The sequence below is a fragment of the Littorina saxatilis genome, linkage group LG1 (genome assembly GCF_037325665.1).
Source record: "Littorina saxatilis isolate snail1 linkage group LG1, US_GU_Lsax_2.0, whole genome shotgun sequence".
Lineage (NCBI taxonomy): Eukaryota > Metazoa > Mollusca > Gastropoda > Littorinimorpha > Littorinidae > Littorina > Littorina saxatilis.
Genome location: NC_090245.1, coordinates 89,909,831 through 89,926,543, shown reverse-complemented (window position 1 = coordinate 89,926,543; position 16,713 = coordinate 89,909,831). Strand labels below are relative to the sequence as shown.

The 16,713-nt window shown below is 41.9% G+C and overlaps 1 protein-coding gene across 1 annotated transcript in view; it reads left to right on the top strand.

Moving 5' to 3' along the window:
* Positions 1 to 519: 519 nt before the first annotated feature.
* The window catches only part of LOC138983568 (unconventional myosin-IXb-like), a gene marked incomplete in the record, with an annotated part of 128,741 nt that continues 112,547 nt past the window's right edge, over positions 520 to 16,713 (top strand). Inside the window, 1 exon segment of the mRNA XM_070356848.1 lies at positions 520 to 702.

Here is a 16,713-nt window from a genome sequence, read left to right as displayed (position 1 = left end):
TTGTCATTGACCTGGCGGATCTAATTAATGGGAGGCTATCCTTTCAAACGAACCAACGCTCATCAGTCCGTGGCTAAAATGAGTTGTCTAACTTGATTATCCTATAGAAATCTTGGGAAACACTTGTTGCAGTGGCTGATCATTTAAAGCTTACATTTTATTGAATAAGATAGAGCTTTCTTAATTTGTCTTGAACATACCATGATATTGTTGCCTAGGAAACCAAGGCCTCTTTTCTTTGAAGTTTCAGAGGATCAGTGTGCTAGTTTTTGCCGGCGCACCGGTACATATAAGAATACATTTTGATGAAAATCATAATCATGAAATGTATAGAATTATATTCAGAACAGACTAATGACATTAAAATCTTCCACGTCTTTGCTTTCTGTAAGTTTGTGTGAAGCACAGGTCTTTCATTAATAAAACAGTGAAAATACTGGTGCTGGTAGCACCAAAGGCTGCGCGCTTGGCAGTTTCGACCAATCAAACAGCAGTACCTTCTTCAGTGCAGCATTATAATCAGTGTGTGACTAATCCGGATCGTGCACAGCGAGTGAGAAAACTTCCTTCCTAACAGAGACATCGTGAACCGTGTCAAAGAAATCAAGCAAAGAGGATGTAACAGTTTCTATCAGGAACGTTATTATGTGATCTAAAGTAATCATGGCATTTTCTTGGAGTGAAGGGAAGTCGGCTAAAAAGGTAAGTGAAGAAGTTGCAAGTCTGTTGTCCAACCACTTGGCTTGCTTCAAAAATCAACTCGGACAAGCAGCAGCTAGTGAGAGAAATGAGGAGAAGCTAGAGTGCGATTTAGCGTGCTTCATAGAATCATATACCAGTAGATCATTTACACATGCACCGCCAAACACATTCACACTATGCAAGCGATCGTACACAAACAGGGCAAGAATCGCGATGTGTTTACCACAGGGTCGCCGTCTGCAGTGTTTGTTTCGTCGCTCTTTGATCGAGCCGAAGGGTGTGTTCGGGATTGCGTGTGTACTGTATGGTGGTCAGTGTGTGGTCGCTTCACCAACTTCAAAGGGCTGAACTAATAAGTAATACCAGTCTGTGTGTAACTTCTTTAGTCCGCGTCTTCAGTATGAGTATGTGTACTCATCCACTTCCGTGTGGGTCTTGCCTTCTTTCCGCTGTCACTGTCAAGAGAGGGCTGCTGGAAAAGGAGCAGCATCCTATTTCTAGCTTACAGTAACTGAGTAAGGACATGCATCCTTCATACGTGATCGGTGTGTCAAGTAACGTTGACATCAGTTTCAAATGTAGCAGTAACGCAAGCACGGTTAGTGTAGTGGCAGCTAGTAGGACTAGTAGGAGTTTGTTATGCTTAGCTTTATTGTAACGTCAGTACTGTCAGTTTAACTTTAAGTTTGAACTTAAAATGTATAGTTGTACTTGTAGTTGTAGGACATGAAAGTTTGAGGAGGATGTTATGGTTGCTGCGCTTGGTTGGGCACACCTAATGTAAGAGTGTTTGGGACGAGGTTTCTTTGTGAAGATTTTGGTAGAGTTCTTTCAGGCCTTCCTGTGCCAACATTGTAATTGAATTTGAAACATGAAAGGCTGTTTTGCAGTGTGCAGTGAAGAAGGGCTGTGCCTATCTTGTCCATGAGGACCTCCTGTCCCCTCATAGTCATATTCATAGTTCTAACAAAATTGTTAATTTAATCATAAGATCAAGTTACAGGTGTCAGTTTAAAAACAATTGATTTACAGGTGAATTGTAAGTGCTGCCTTTCAGTCCCATTCAAAAATATTTCCAGAATACGGTCTATACCCCTTTCCTGCGCTACAACCTTATCACTATTCCACCATTCTGCAGACATCCACTATTCGAAAACAAAATGGACAGTTGTTAACTTGCTGTACAGGCATATTATTATTAATATTATCTGTTTATTTTGATTTAGAAAATTAAACTTAAAACTAAATTGTTTGAGATTCTGTTCAATATTAAAGTCATGTCAGTGATGTCATTGTGCCAGTATGAAATGTTATCTTATATTTTTTTTCATTTCCATGCCAAACTAAATAGGCGGTTTAGGCAAACTTTGTACCAAAACCACTTGTTTTGTATTGTATTTGTAAGGTTTTGGTAATGCAGTGAACTAGGACTGGGGGTTGGAGACTTAATGACAAACTACCTTAACTTAACCAGTGTCAACATGCTAGTACTCAGTACTAGCAAGGTACATCAGCTTTTTCATCATAAATACTGGTAGATGGAATGGACCCCTCACCCCACCCCTTAAAGGCACAGTAAGCCTCCCGTAAACCATCACAGATACTGTCAGGCTTTTACACACAGTACAAACACCCTTCCATTTGAACGCTCACCGAACGGGAACATCCTAGGTGCCCTACGAAAAGAGCTAGCAATTTTCAAAGAATTAATTTTGTGGATTGTCTGTCAGACAATCGGACGGTGCTTTTTTGCGCTTCTGACCTAACTTTTGAAATCTTATAATAAATTGACAGCTTGTTACACAAACATTCTTAAATCATAAAAGAAATCTTTTTTCATCAAGACAAGATCAGAACAATACGAAGTTTTGAAAGTTTAAAAAAGGATAGCCCGGAAGCAGGGTCACGCAAGGTCGTGGTTCTCGTAGCAGATGACGCTGCCTGGCGCCACTTCCTCTGAACCGTTTACCGCTGCTGCTCTAGTTCGCAGCCGTTTCAATGTTGCATTTCAGATTCAAAGGTACACAATAACGTGCTATTGCAGAAGCTTACAGAGATTTGCATTGAAATGACAAACTGGCGGCTAAATTGTGAAAAAAGGGAAACTGGATTACACGGGTTCACGATGGCTCAGAGGTAAGATAAACCACGCAAAAATAAATTCTTTGAAAATTGCTCGCTCTTTACGGAGGGCACCTAGAATGTTCTCAAGCGGTGAGTGTTTAAATGAAATGGTGTTTGTACTGTGTGTAAAAGCCTGACAGTATCTGTGATGGTTCACGGGAGGCTTACTGTGCCTTTAAAATAGGTATAAGTATTAAGACCTAACGCTCCACTGTATTATTATTCCCCTTCAACATCAAAATACAAGCAGAGCGGTTGTATCATATGACCTAGATCAACCCTCCTTTGGACTCATCAGATTATAATGATGCAGGGCTCATATGATGTGTTGCAAGCTGAACAGTTTGGATACAGGCGTAGAGGTCTGATAGATTATTAGCTGATCAGTTTTGACAGTCTGTACCTCTGGGCTTGTGACTTGGATCATTGACTTAATTACGTGTAAAGGTGTATGTGTGTATACAGTGACAAACTGACATAGGTGTGTGAGGAAACCTATTTAGAGGGGACACAGTGATTGTAACATACCATGTGTAATTAAGATGACATTTGATACTCTTCTGATGTAAAATGATCAGTCAGGTAATTCAGTTCATGTTAATGGATAGTGGTCCTGCACAGATCATAACATTTGTGATCCTTCATGGATCATTATTGAGATCTTGTTTTTCAAAGACAAAATTTTGCCAGATCATTATATTTAATAAAAAAATTGTTATTACAAGTGCCAATGATGCTACCTAGAGAAAGTATCCTGGATGAAAATAAAATATATATGTTTTTGTGCATGATATTTCGCTTTTTCTGATGGTCTCTTTAAAAATTAAACTGCCATGAAAAAAAACCCAAGTCCTGTTCAGTTTCAACTTCGACTTCCAACATTACTAAACAGAACTGGGAGTTGTCAATAGGGACTTGCTTGTTCAAAGAACTTAAGCAGGAAGTGCTGAGATATTATGTATTAATATTATTGATTTTATTCAGTGCCTATATAATTTAAGTAGATTACAGTTTACACTACAGTCAAAATTGTAAATGTTCCTGTGGCATTTCCCCTGTAATGTATCAAGTGAGTGGGTGTGGTCCTGACATGAATGTTAAAGGTTAAGTGATCATTGATCCTAGTCTTCTTGGAAACGCAGGCCTGAAAGTGGCGGCCATGGTGAGTAGAAACATGTAACTGGCGAGTAGAAATGTTCATATTTCTACTCGGCCATGGTGAGTAGAAACATGTAACTGGCGATATTTCTACTGCCAAATGCGAGTAAAGTTGCTGAAACAAATTGTTGGTTTGGCCAGTAAAGTTTGCTCTCTGGTTAGTACATTTTCAGAATCATTAGCCAAAGGCGAGTACACCATTTGTTGGACTTTCAGGGATGAAACGTCTAAAAGTAGAAGTCAGTCCATTTTGTCTAGATAGTTTGAAGTAGACATGGCCTTAAATGCGACTCAGACTGTCAGACTGTGAAAGGAGTAGGTCTCTAGGATGAGTTTGGAACGAATATCACTTTGACAGACCTGGTGCTTTGCAAGGGAGAAGTTAGATTTGTAACAATAACATCATAGGTTTTGAAAACTGAGGCTACCCAGCCTTTGTGTGCCCAGTGTGGGTAGTCTTCAGTGTATTGATTAGGGCACTCGCCCAGCAGGGAACAGATGCAATCCATGCAACATTCACACTGTCAGAATAGCACCAGGTACTGAGGTTGGCAGCATTCACATTATCAGTACATCAGAACTCTGATCTCCCTTGGGGACTGAAGCTGTGCAGGCTCTGTGTTTAAACTTTAGAAGGGCTGTTTGTGTTAAAAACAGCAGAACCTGTGGAAAAATCTGCCTAGTTTTTTTTATTGACCAGGGTGTTATTATCTATAGAGCATTTAGGAGCCCAGGTGTGTGAGGAAATTAATTTAATCCTAAGTTTTCTTCACCAAGTATCACTGTCAGCCTTATTCATTTTGTGCTGAAATTTTGCTAGCACAGTTGAAGTCTTGAACAGTACACAAATACTTGTACAAAAAAATGTCGGAATCTTAATTCTTAGATGCATGACTTACAGTACACCTGCAGTTCTGTTGTTCTCCCAATGTTGCTTTTACTGCTCCAACTACATTTAACTTGTGTGAGACTGTGGCTGCCTGTTTGTGTGACTGTGGAACTTAACGTCAGCCTTGGTGTGTTGTGGAGTGGGAGTGGGTGGGTCTGTATGACAATGACATGGTGCTATTGTTTGGTTTGCTGAGGGCAGACATGTCTCCCGGCAGGCCACATTACCCCCCCCCCCCCCACCCCTCTTGACTCCATTGAACAAGTTACCAATGTTGACATTCAGTCACTGCAATTTGACTGGCCCCCACCCCTCCCCTCCCCGCTTCCTCTCTGCAGGCCCCTCCCAATCCCCCTCCCACCCCCATTCACATTTGTACACATTGTTTACATTTGTATTGTTGAACCATTTGTTTGATCGCTTAGTAAAACTAAAACTGAAGAAATTTGGAAAACAGACAAGACTTGGTAGCTGTTTGTTGTTGATTTTAACTGATAGGTGGGTACATGTAGGAACATTGTACTTTGCAGTTTGCTTGATACTGATCGCAAAAACTGCTACTTTTTTTCAACATCAAATTAATTTTGGACGCATGTTTTAAGTGTGCAAACGAGGGTTGTCCGCTGAATTTCAATTTTCATGTGGTTACCTGGTGACCCAGTCCTGTGTGTGTGGTCTAATAAAGGGAAGGGTTTGCTATGACATTTAATAGTCTTTATGAAGACCTTATTAATATGCTCTCATGTAAAATTACTTCAGTTGAAAAAGGATAATGGTCCACTTACTAAAACGCGATTTATCATAATAATAAAATACAAGATTTACAAGCCTGTGAACAAAAGTGTAGGAAAACAGATACGAAAATCAAAGTACCAAGGTACATCAAATGATCTAAACTTGCGTCTGGCCTGGTCACCTCTTTCTATGCCCCTGCCCCCCCCCCCCCCCCCTCATCATACAAGCAATAGCTAACCTGGTCAAGGTGGGGGTGTGTCTAGGCTTGGTGGGAATTGATGATGCCAGATATCGTGCAGATTCAATCAATCAATCAATATGAGGCTTATATCGCGCGTATTCCGTGGGTACAGTTCTAAGTGCAGGGATTTTGTTTAAATTTTTTTTATGCAATTTATATCGCGCACATATTCCAGGCGCAGGGATTTATTTATGCCGTGTGAGATGGAATTTTTTTACACAATATATCACGCATTCACATTGGCCAGCAGATCGCAGCCATTTCGGCGCATATCCTACTTTTCACGGCCTATTATTCCAAGTCACACAGGTATTTTGGTGGACATTTTTATCTATGCCTATACAAGTTTGCCAGGAAAGACCCTTTTGTCAATCGTGGGATCTTTACCGTGCACACCCCAATGTAGTGTACACAAAGATTGTGGAGTAAACTATGAAGTCTAAACAATGAGTATTCAGGAGTAAACTATATTATCACGCATGTGAATATTTTGTTCGGTTGGTGGTGGTGGGATAAAGTGTGTGTGTGTGTGTGCTTGTCTGTCTGTGCTAAGGTGTGGTAATGTGTGTTAGAGAGAGAGGGGGAGGGGGATCGATCTATCATCATGCACTGCACATCAGAACTCGGGTGTGACCGTGCTTTTGTTTGTATTCACGCCTGGCTTATTGAATCACTCTGAATAGCTTTTCATTCATGTAACTCTATCTTGAACAAATACTGTGTTGGTTGTAATTACTACCAATTGTTGACATCCTGGCTCAGTTTCAGGCGCATGACATTCTGCTTTCGTTTCCACAGGCATGTGCATTTAGAATGTTCGAAGTTAAACAGACGACAGGCAGCAGAAAATATTACTTCGCCTTTATCCTGTTGAGATGTTAAAGGGACTACCTGGGTTGGGACAGCAGAAGGGAGGGAGAGAGTAAGGAGATACAGGATTATAAGTGAGTCTTTGGGGAGGGGAGGGGCTTTCTTTAATATAAAAATGTGATCAAACAAAAACAAACAAGCAAACAAACCCAAACGCACACACCCACACACACCTACGCACGCACCAAAACCCCCATAAAAAACACCCACCAAAAACGTTCATTGGAGTCAATGATGTATGCTAGAAGTCGTGCATTTGGTTAATTACATGGGTGCAACTCTGCCGGCTACACGCCGGTTTTTGGTTTCATCGGCTGCCGATGTTTTTGTTACAGGAGAGGTTTTTTTGGCATTTTAAATACCGGTACTAAAAAAGCTGGACCCCAACTTTTGCCGGTTTTTGGGATTTTCCAGGTTGCACCCATGTAATTACAGTCGTTGTAGACACAGTTGCATGCTTACGTCACCTTGGGTGGGATTCTTCCCGTATATGCCGTAAATCCGGATTCGTAATGTCTGTGGTGACGGTTTTTTTGGTTGTTAATTATAAAAATCCTTCAGCGTCTGGGGGCCCCCGTCGCGATATAACCTTCGTGGTTGAAAACAACGTTAAACACCAAATAAAGAAAGAAAACCTTAAAATTCGTCAGGATTCATGACATTTTTCAGTCCCACCCATGTGATCACAACATGTAGACATTTGAACTCGGACTCTGTATCCTTTACAAAACTTGTCCCAATTCCAAGGCCACGTCTGGCGCCTGTGTTTTTTTTAGGAAGCACAAAGGCCCGTCGTATTGCCGGCTGTCCCCGAAAACCTGTCATTCGTTGTGGGTTGACAATAAAGTCTTGCCGTTATATCTGTGAGAGCATGACCTCTTGTCTAGGGCGAGCAGTGTCCCTTCTGTTTCCTTACTTCTTCCTGTCAGTATAGAGCTCCCGGTCAACTCCTGACGAGTCGTTTTGAGGTTGAACAATCTGCCATCTTCACTGTGTGTGTGTGTGTGTGTGTGTGTGTGTATGTAAGACATGATGCGTGAAAATAACAGGACTCGGAAACAACAACAACAACAATGAACAACAACAACACGCGAAGAAAGTGGCAATCTTCATGCAATGACATGCATGACACTTTCTGTTTGTTGTGTAATTGAGTAAGAAGATAGTTGTCTGTGGCTGGTGGTATTTCACAGTCAGTCTTACAGTTGTTGGAGTTGGTTGTAGTGTCTACTAAAGTGTTGTTTTCTGTACTTGGCAGACCTTGTTAAAAACACGAGGTGTCCTCAACGTGTGCTATGTCATCGTTTGTCAGTTTCAGGAGATAATTACTGAGTGAGTGACTCAGTACCGAGCACTATGTCAGTATGTGGTGCACTGCCAATTAGTATGTATGTATACGACTACAACTAGCGATGTCACAATTTTAGTTCAATCGCCCTTCAGTTGTTTCTGCGGAATGCACTGTTTAATGATGACAAGCTAGACTTTTGCTGCACTTCAAAGGTTAGTTAGTTTGTTTGATTTTATAAAGTAAAAGCCGTTATTTTCTGCCCACAAGTTGATTTTTACTGTTTACTTTATGTTGATCAAAAGTTGGCAAATGTTCAAGTGCTGTCTACCAAGGCATTTTTTGGGATAACACTAAACAGGATCTAATTATAAGGGTGAGACTGAGAGGATACGATAGGGATACGCTTACGTATTTTGCTTCTGTGTTTTTATATTAGGTGTTATGTCCTATTTTTCAGCTACACGAATTTTCGAAGGTTTTAATGTATGAAGCTGACTTCTGCTAGATGTGTTGTGCCACTTCCTGAATGAATGATGTGGTGTTAAACGTCTGCTTTGTCTAAAAGTCCGATCATAGTTTGGATGGTTTGAGAGATACATGACATGTATACAATGATCTTTTTCTCTACGTTTCTCTTTCCTTTTTTCTTTCTTTCGTACTTCCCTTCTACCTTTTGTCTAACCCCTCCCCCCCCCCCCCCCTCCTCTCCAAGATTAAAGAGACGGTTTATTTAATACAGCAGCTACAACAGAAGATGGAGTGTTTCTGCAAAACTCCAAAGAAATATTTAGCATGAATTAAATTCTGGACATTACTCCAGGCAGATAATTAATTGCACATCTTGGTCCGCAGAAAAAAAACACAGACACCTGCAACAGTAGCAGAAGAAAAATTTCAATTGCAGAAATGTCCACTTCTCTGTGTGTGTATGTGTCTGTCTGTCTGTCTGTCTGTCTGTCTCTCTCTCTCTCTCTCTCTCTCTCTCTCTCTCTCTCTCTCTCTCTCTCTCTCTTTTTTTAAATTTTTTTTTTTACCAAGTGCAATACACTGTCTCTTTTGAATCCCCACGCGGTTCTCTGCAAACTGTCCTCGTGTCTCAACCTCACCACCGCTATTGTGACGAATGCGATGCAGTCTGGTCGCGTTACCGTTACCTGGGTCCGTGACCCCAAAGGTTGGAGGAATTAGTGTAACAAGAGGCCGGGGAGTTGTAGGACAAGCGAACTCGGGTCTTTACTTTCTGATCTACACTCCCCTTCCCCCGCCCACTGTAGGGGACGGGGGAGGTGGTATTGGGTGTAAGAGGGATGGGAAGAAAAAGCCGTTGGGGGAAGGGGGGGAGAAAAGGGGCGACATTTTGTCTGACGGATACACTCCACCCCCTCTTCCCTTACCGCTTGACCTTTTTTTTGTGTGAAGAGGTTTTGAAGAGGTTCGTCCTCGCCGGCACGCCATTGTGTTTTGCGTTTTCGCTGGGGTTTGCTCCTCACTTCCATTTATGCGCGCTTTTGTTTTTAGGAACATAAAAAAGGGAAAGAAAAAAGCTTGCTCCTTGAGGCTCTTTTAGGATACGAGAAACTGTTCCACTTAGAGCTCAATCCTTTTCCTTCACAGCTGCTGTGCAGAGGAAACTGCTTGCACTACCGGCTTCTGCAGCAAGGGGCCATGATTTTATTTTACGTGTATTTATTTGACACCCCTCCCCCCCCCCCCCCTTGTCTCGACTTAATTGATCGATAATGTATGTATTTCAGCGTACCCTGGTGGGAAAAAAGCTCTCATTAATAAAAATAAACTTGAATTTATCAGGAGCGCTGAAGTAATGCGACTGCTGCTCTCACTCGTGGATGTTTCGAAAGTATGATGGAGGTGGGCTACATGAAACGAAAGAGGAATGACGTCAGATATATATGTGACTAACAAATTGGCCCCCCCCCCCACACACACACACACCCATCCCCAAACCGAACCCCAAAAATAAAATGTCAGAAAATGTAGTGTTCATCTAATGCACGTCGTATCACAGCCATCATCATCATTCCTGTAATTCATCATGCAGTGGGACGCATCACACAAATTTGAAGTCAGACAAAAGTTTCCTGCAGGCAGCATTCATAAGTAGGACGACACCACCAGCAGAGCCAAGCTGATACAACATTGCATAACAAGATAGCGGCAAGCGAGGTATGCTAAAACGTCGATAACGTTACACTGCTGACGGAAGCCACTGACGGTGACACTGTGACGCCAGTAATCAGCACAGGCACAGACACAGCCACTCTTGGATCTTGGGGGAGGGAGTGAGGGGTATGAGGAGGGGGGGGGGGGGGGTTCTTGGGAAGCAGTCTACTTCTGATGTGGGCTGTATGAGGGGTGGTGAGGGGTCGTAGATATCAGTATGAGATTTCCTGGGTGGCCGAGTGGTAACGCACTTGCGCTCGGAAGCCAGAGGTTGCGAATTCGACCCTGGGTAAGGTCAGGGCGTTAGCAATTTTCTCCCCCCTTTCCTAACCTAGGTGGTGGGTTCAAGTGCTAGTCTTTCGGATGAGACGAAAAACCGAGGTCCCTTCGTGTACACTACATTGGGGTGTGCACGTTAAAGATCCCACGATTGACAAAAGGGTCTTTCCTGTCAAAATTGTATAGGCATAGATAAAAAATGTCCACCAAAATACCCGTGTGACTTGGAATAATAGGCCGTGAAAAGTAGGATATGCGCCGAAATGGCTGCGATCTGCTGGCCGATGTGAATGCGTGATGTATTGTGTAAAAAAAATTCCATCTCACACGGCATAAGTAAATCCCTGCGCCTTGAATATGTGCGCGATATAAATTGCATAAATTTTTTTTTTTAAATCCCTGCGCTTAGAACTGTACCCACGGAATACGCGCGATATAAGCCTCATATTGATTGATAGATATGAAGGCCAACAGATTTTGCGTTACACGGTCGAGAATTTAGAAGGCGCTAATTTTGTTTGTTTGTTTTTTGGTTCTGTAAGGGTAATACTGATACTCCTGGAATGCGTACGAATATTAAATCTTCAGGCTTGAGTGCATCTAGCATTATTTTCAAGAATAGTATGTTTTATGGATTTATATGGGCCAGGGATCCGGCTGAAGTTGAATTGATATCATTCAAATTTGAATTATGGATGCGTTTTCTCCTTGACCTAGTAGGAATTTCTTGAAGTGTTGCTGCAGGATGGTTAAAAATAACCCACAGTAGAATGTTGATGAAGTAGGTTTTTGAGTGCAGGGAAGAAGAAAAATTATCATAATGATACGGCACTGTCATGAAACGTTTGGTGTGTGAGTGTGTGTGAGAGAGAGAGTGTGTGTGTGTGTGTGTGTGGGGGAGAGAGAGAGACAGAGACAGAGAGAGACAGACAGACAGACAGATTTTCAGTTATGCTTGATGAGCAGATTCTCTGAGTATAGAGGAGAGGTAACTGATAACGCGATAGGAGATCTGTTGCGTGGGGTATTTTCTGAAAGATGGTATCAGAGGAAGGTGGTCGTTTAGCTTCAGTGGGCCTCCGCATTCTTCCGTATTGTCTGATTAAATGTCATTTCATTTGAACACAGTGCGTGGTTGTGCTATACAAAACGATGACAATCGCTTTTATTTGCAGCGTTTTGGATTATCGCATTGTCACTTTAAACGATAATGGTCTTCTTGAATGACAGTTGATTTGATCACAGTGATTGTATGATGCACAGCGATGATAGTGTCGATTGTTTTGCATTATTGTAAAGTTGCTTCGGACGAGATTGGTATTTTTGATAAAGGTTGCATGCAGTGTAAGCCAAATATCAAACTGTTCAGTGATTCGCCATGAACAGGTGATTTCATTAAATGTACCAAAACCCTCACAAACAAGGTTGCTTTAGAGAATAATTGCCCGTGTGAAAAAGGTTACCGCGTAGACAAGGCCAAATATAAGTTATAACTGATTCGGTGATAAGAATCAACCATGTTATTTTATCCTGTTGTGCTGGTTGTGAATCACTGATTGTGTGATGGGAAGTGGTGATAGTTAAAGGGTTTTGTAGGGGATAAATAATTTGTTCCCCTTCTCTGCCTGAGAAAGAGGGGGTGGAGGAGTTATTTTGCCACACAGTTGATTGAAATATTTGATTAATTTAAACAACAACAAAAATAAACAACAACAACAACAACATACAAGGAACGAAACTCATTATGTGAATATAATAACTATGTTGCTTTAAAGAAGTCCTTAAAGTAAATGGGCGTAATTATAAAACAAATATAATTTAAACGAAACTCTTACAGTGAATGGGCGTAGTCATAAAAATATTCATCTTCACTCACAGTACTAACAAACTATTACTGTCGAAGCTGGGAAAACCTCACATTTTTCCAATCCCAATAATTACACCCTGAACAGGAAGCATTATTGATTTAATTGATCACTCTACGGTGGTTGTAACTCGCTTCGTGCTGAAAGCTGTTGTTCGTGGGATCCCATCACGTTGTGCATAGCAAATCGTTTCTTTCAGTCTCTGCTAGTGTACGCCGTATTGCTTGCATTTCCATAATAACCCGCACAAACCGTTCACTTACATGCGTCTGTGTGTCCGTGTTATGGTAAGTATATATATTATGTATAATAGAAATCAGTGTGTCGCGTCGGGTATGTGTGTGTTCGAATTGTCACAGTTGTAATTTCATTGATTGATTGATCGTGGCTGGTTGGCTTGTTATTACGTTACGTCAATATATGATCACCTTAATTACTTGATAGGTTGGTTGATAATATATATTATATGTAATCGTCTTGATTGATTGATTATTGATTGATTGATAGTATTGTTGTCTGAACGTCGACAATGCATATTATTTGATTCCTGAACGACGTAATAACCGATCTCCGCGGATCAAACTGAATTATTTGAATTTCTGTGATTCTGGAAGCAACATTGCAATAAACAGGAAATGCTATTTTCCTTTGTGGTCACGCGAGCCGCTGTGTTCAAACAGCTGAGTCATTTGGTACAGGGTAACTACTTTTGTGGCTGGAATATAAAATTTGCATAGAATTGGTATTGTAATGTTGGTGGATAGACGGAGACAATCGAGGGTGGATCATGACTAAGCAAAAGGAAAATGTTTGGCTATCGAGTTGTGCGATGCACGAATGCTGGTGTTTCACTCCACTGAGAAGAGTTAGTGACGAAGTTTATACAAAGCGCGTTTTTTTTAAGACTTGTAACCGTTTGCCACACTAAAACAAACTAAAACACACACACACACACACACACACACACACACACACACACACACACACACACACACACACACACACACACACCGTTGTATTTTCAAGGTCTCGTAAACCCGCTATAACCATGCTAGTAGCTACAAAACATTATTGATATGACAGTTCAATGGAGAAAAGCTGATTTCTCTTGTCCGTTTAAACTTCCGGGTTCGTGTTTTGACGCTGACGCAAGCAGAGAAAATCCATCGCAGTCTTTGCTGATTCACACCCTATCTTGTTTTTGAGATTCTGCCGGCAGAAGCGGAGTGTATTTTCTTGCTCTCTGATAAAAGCAGTTTACAACCGAAGAGGGGAGAGGTGATGTGCATTTTATGGCCGCCCTCCTTGCCAGAGTTTGTTGATAACTTGTGGGGGGCTCACCGCGTTCAGAAACAAACATCTCTTTGAGAGCCGCTTGAGCTGTTTCTGTTGGGGCTGGTTTTTGGAGGGGAAGAAGATAAATAAACGTTCAAAGACGTGACAATGGTTTTACTTCATCTTGATGGTGCTGGAAGCCTTTCCCGAATGGAATGCGAGCCTCAGGCGTTTAAGCTAATAGTGAAGATTTGTGAAATGAAATAAATAGAGCTTTTCTCGTTTTTATTATTTCATCTTCTTTACCGTTCTCTTTGCTCGGTCTTGCAGAATACCAGAATGTACGAGAGAGGCGAGGGAGGCATTGACACAAGCTAGTCATGCAGAGAGAGAGAGGGGGATCGGACAGACATACAAAGAGAAGTGCTGCCTTGAGTTGAGTTCGCACTGAGACTACAATGTACAAATTTTTGGCGGATCGAAGAAACAAAGATACTGCCCAACAGATTATTTTTACACGCGGCGCCTGTCAAGACAGCTTGCGGTGGAATCAGAATGGCTTTACGTTCACTTTTTGCTATTTTCTTCTGAAAGGGTATTATAAGTGTGCCTTTTCCTTTCTTGTGGATCCAGTTCCAGATTGTTCCTGCTGTGATGTACATTCTTTAAAACTATACATTTGGCTTTGCAGAAGTAAATGTGGCATGGTCATTTTGATAAGCTTGGTTGACAAAATGTTTACAACGCTGCACGCCTGAAGCCGTTTTTAATTATTAAGTTGAATGTTATGAGTGATGTATTTACTGGTCGTGACGACGTAAATAGGTATACCACGTTCTCTCAGCTGTGAAGATTTTAACCTCTGAAGTTCATATGTACTTTCCGCAATACTGAATAGGTTAGTGGTATTCGATTGGTTCACTCTCACCTGTTCTTTATTTATCTGCCTGTCTGTCTCTGTCTGTCTCTCTCTTTGCCTGTCTGTCTGTCGGTCTCTCTCTCTCTCTCTCTCTCTCTCTCTCTCTCTCTCTGAATCTGAAAGGGAGACTTTCAAAAATGATTTGAATCAAACAAAAAAAAGAGGAGCACTATGTGTGTGTGTGTGTGTGTGTGTGTGTGTGTGAGTGTGTGTGTGGTTTCTCTTCAGGAGCATCCATCTATACTACAACATACTAGAGTCTGGCCTTCGGGCTGGACACTTGTGAATGTTCCCTTCGTTTCCTTCCCCTTTTGCTTCCACCCTAAACATACATCTTATGTAAAGACAATTGAATTTGAAGGAGAGAATACTGATTCGAGATGCGCAGTTCTTTTGACTGTTGCCCAAGTGAGTAGTACTAGTAGGATTCGTCGGGGCACTGAAACATTTTTGGGATTGTGCATTGGGCGGAGGGGGTGACAGTGACTTGTGTTACGTAATGTGTTAGGCATTTAGCACCGAGCCTGCACGTTCGAGAGGGGGAGAGAGAGAGAGAGAGAGAGAGAGAGAGAGAGAGAGAGAGAGAGAGAGAGAGAGAGAGAGAGAGAGAGAGAGACAGAGACAGAGAGAGAGAGAGAGAGAGGGAGAGAGAGAGCACCGAGAGAGAGAGAGAGAGAGAGAGAGAGAGAGAGAGAGAGCGAGAGAGAGAGGTGAACACAAACACTAACACACACATAAAACTCCTGTACACAAACACAGACAAAACAGGAAAAAGGACAGATGCTAGAACTGTTAAAATTGCTGCAACCTTGTAAGGTCACATAAACACACACACACACACACACACACACACACACACACACACACACACACACACACACACACACACACACACAGTACAGATTTAGAACTTGAAGTTAAAACTTGAAGTAGAAACTTCAACAATTCAAACAAACCACGAGTCAGGGAGAGGGAAAAGGCGAGGCAGGTCGATGCGTGAGAAATGCGCAGGGGGGAGATTTGAAGAAGATGTGCACACGTAGGTGTGTCGATGTCGTCTGCTGCGCCCCTGCTGGTAAAGCGGGTCACGGCTGCATGCCGACATTTGTCACACATGGACCATTACACCTTTGGGTTCATCGATCGACAGGCGCTTGGAAGATACAAAAAGTCTGTTGCTTTTTTTGTGCTCCTCTCTCTCCCCCTTCCTCTATCTCCATCTTTCCCTCCCTCCCTCTCTCTCCCTCCCTCCTCTTCTCTCTATCCCTCTCTTTCCCTCCCTCCCCCTCTCCTTCTCTCTTCTTTCTTCTTTCTTCTTTCTGAAGTCTACTCCTCTGCCTCTTTGGACTTCTTCCTTATATGAATTTTGAATGTGTGTTTCATGTTCGTGATATTGTTATTGTTGTACTTTTTTTCGTCGTCATCAACGCACCGTCGTCATCTTCTTCTCGCTGCTGTCATCATCATCGTTGTCGTCCTCTTCCTCCTCTCTCTTTATTTCCGGCGATGTAAATCAGTGTGTCATATATATTTTAATGTTATTGCTTTTTGGTAAGCAAGTCAAAGTCACAAAGTATAAATTTACTATTACCATCACATTCAAGGCTTTTTTAGACAGTACTCTTTTCCACGTGGTGTAACAGCGTAAACCCAACCTGTTTCTAAAGTGTCTTTTGACAAGTCGATAAATATATATTATATATATATATATCCCTAAAGTGATAAGCCCGTGCGGATGTACAGAATCATTTTCCCATCAAGTGTTAACTCCTAATTAGAAGATAGAACCAGGCAAACCTTTAGACATGATTCAAGAGATCAATCTAATGTGCACCCCCACACACGCACCCACTATCAAAGACACACGCACACACAGACAATGAGACACACAGTTTCATACACTGATACAGACGCACGCACGCACGCACGCACACACACTTCACACACACATGATTCAAGAGAGTAAGATAGGTGTGCTTTGAAGCTGCTGTTTTAATCTTCAAGTGCCTCTTAGTCTGACGATGACGGTGACGCACAGGCAATGGTGCGAATTTTCCCTTCATTTCAGTGTGCATTTTTCTCACTCTGGCGAGTTGCATGTTTTCTCTCTCGAGGAAATTCAGCTGCGTTCTTTTTAGTTCACACTGCACTTGAGAAGACGTCTCTTTGGATAGGGGTGGAGGG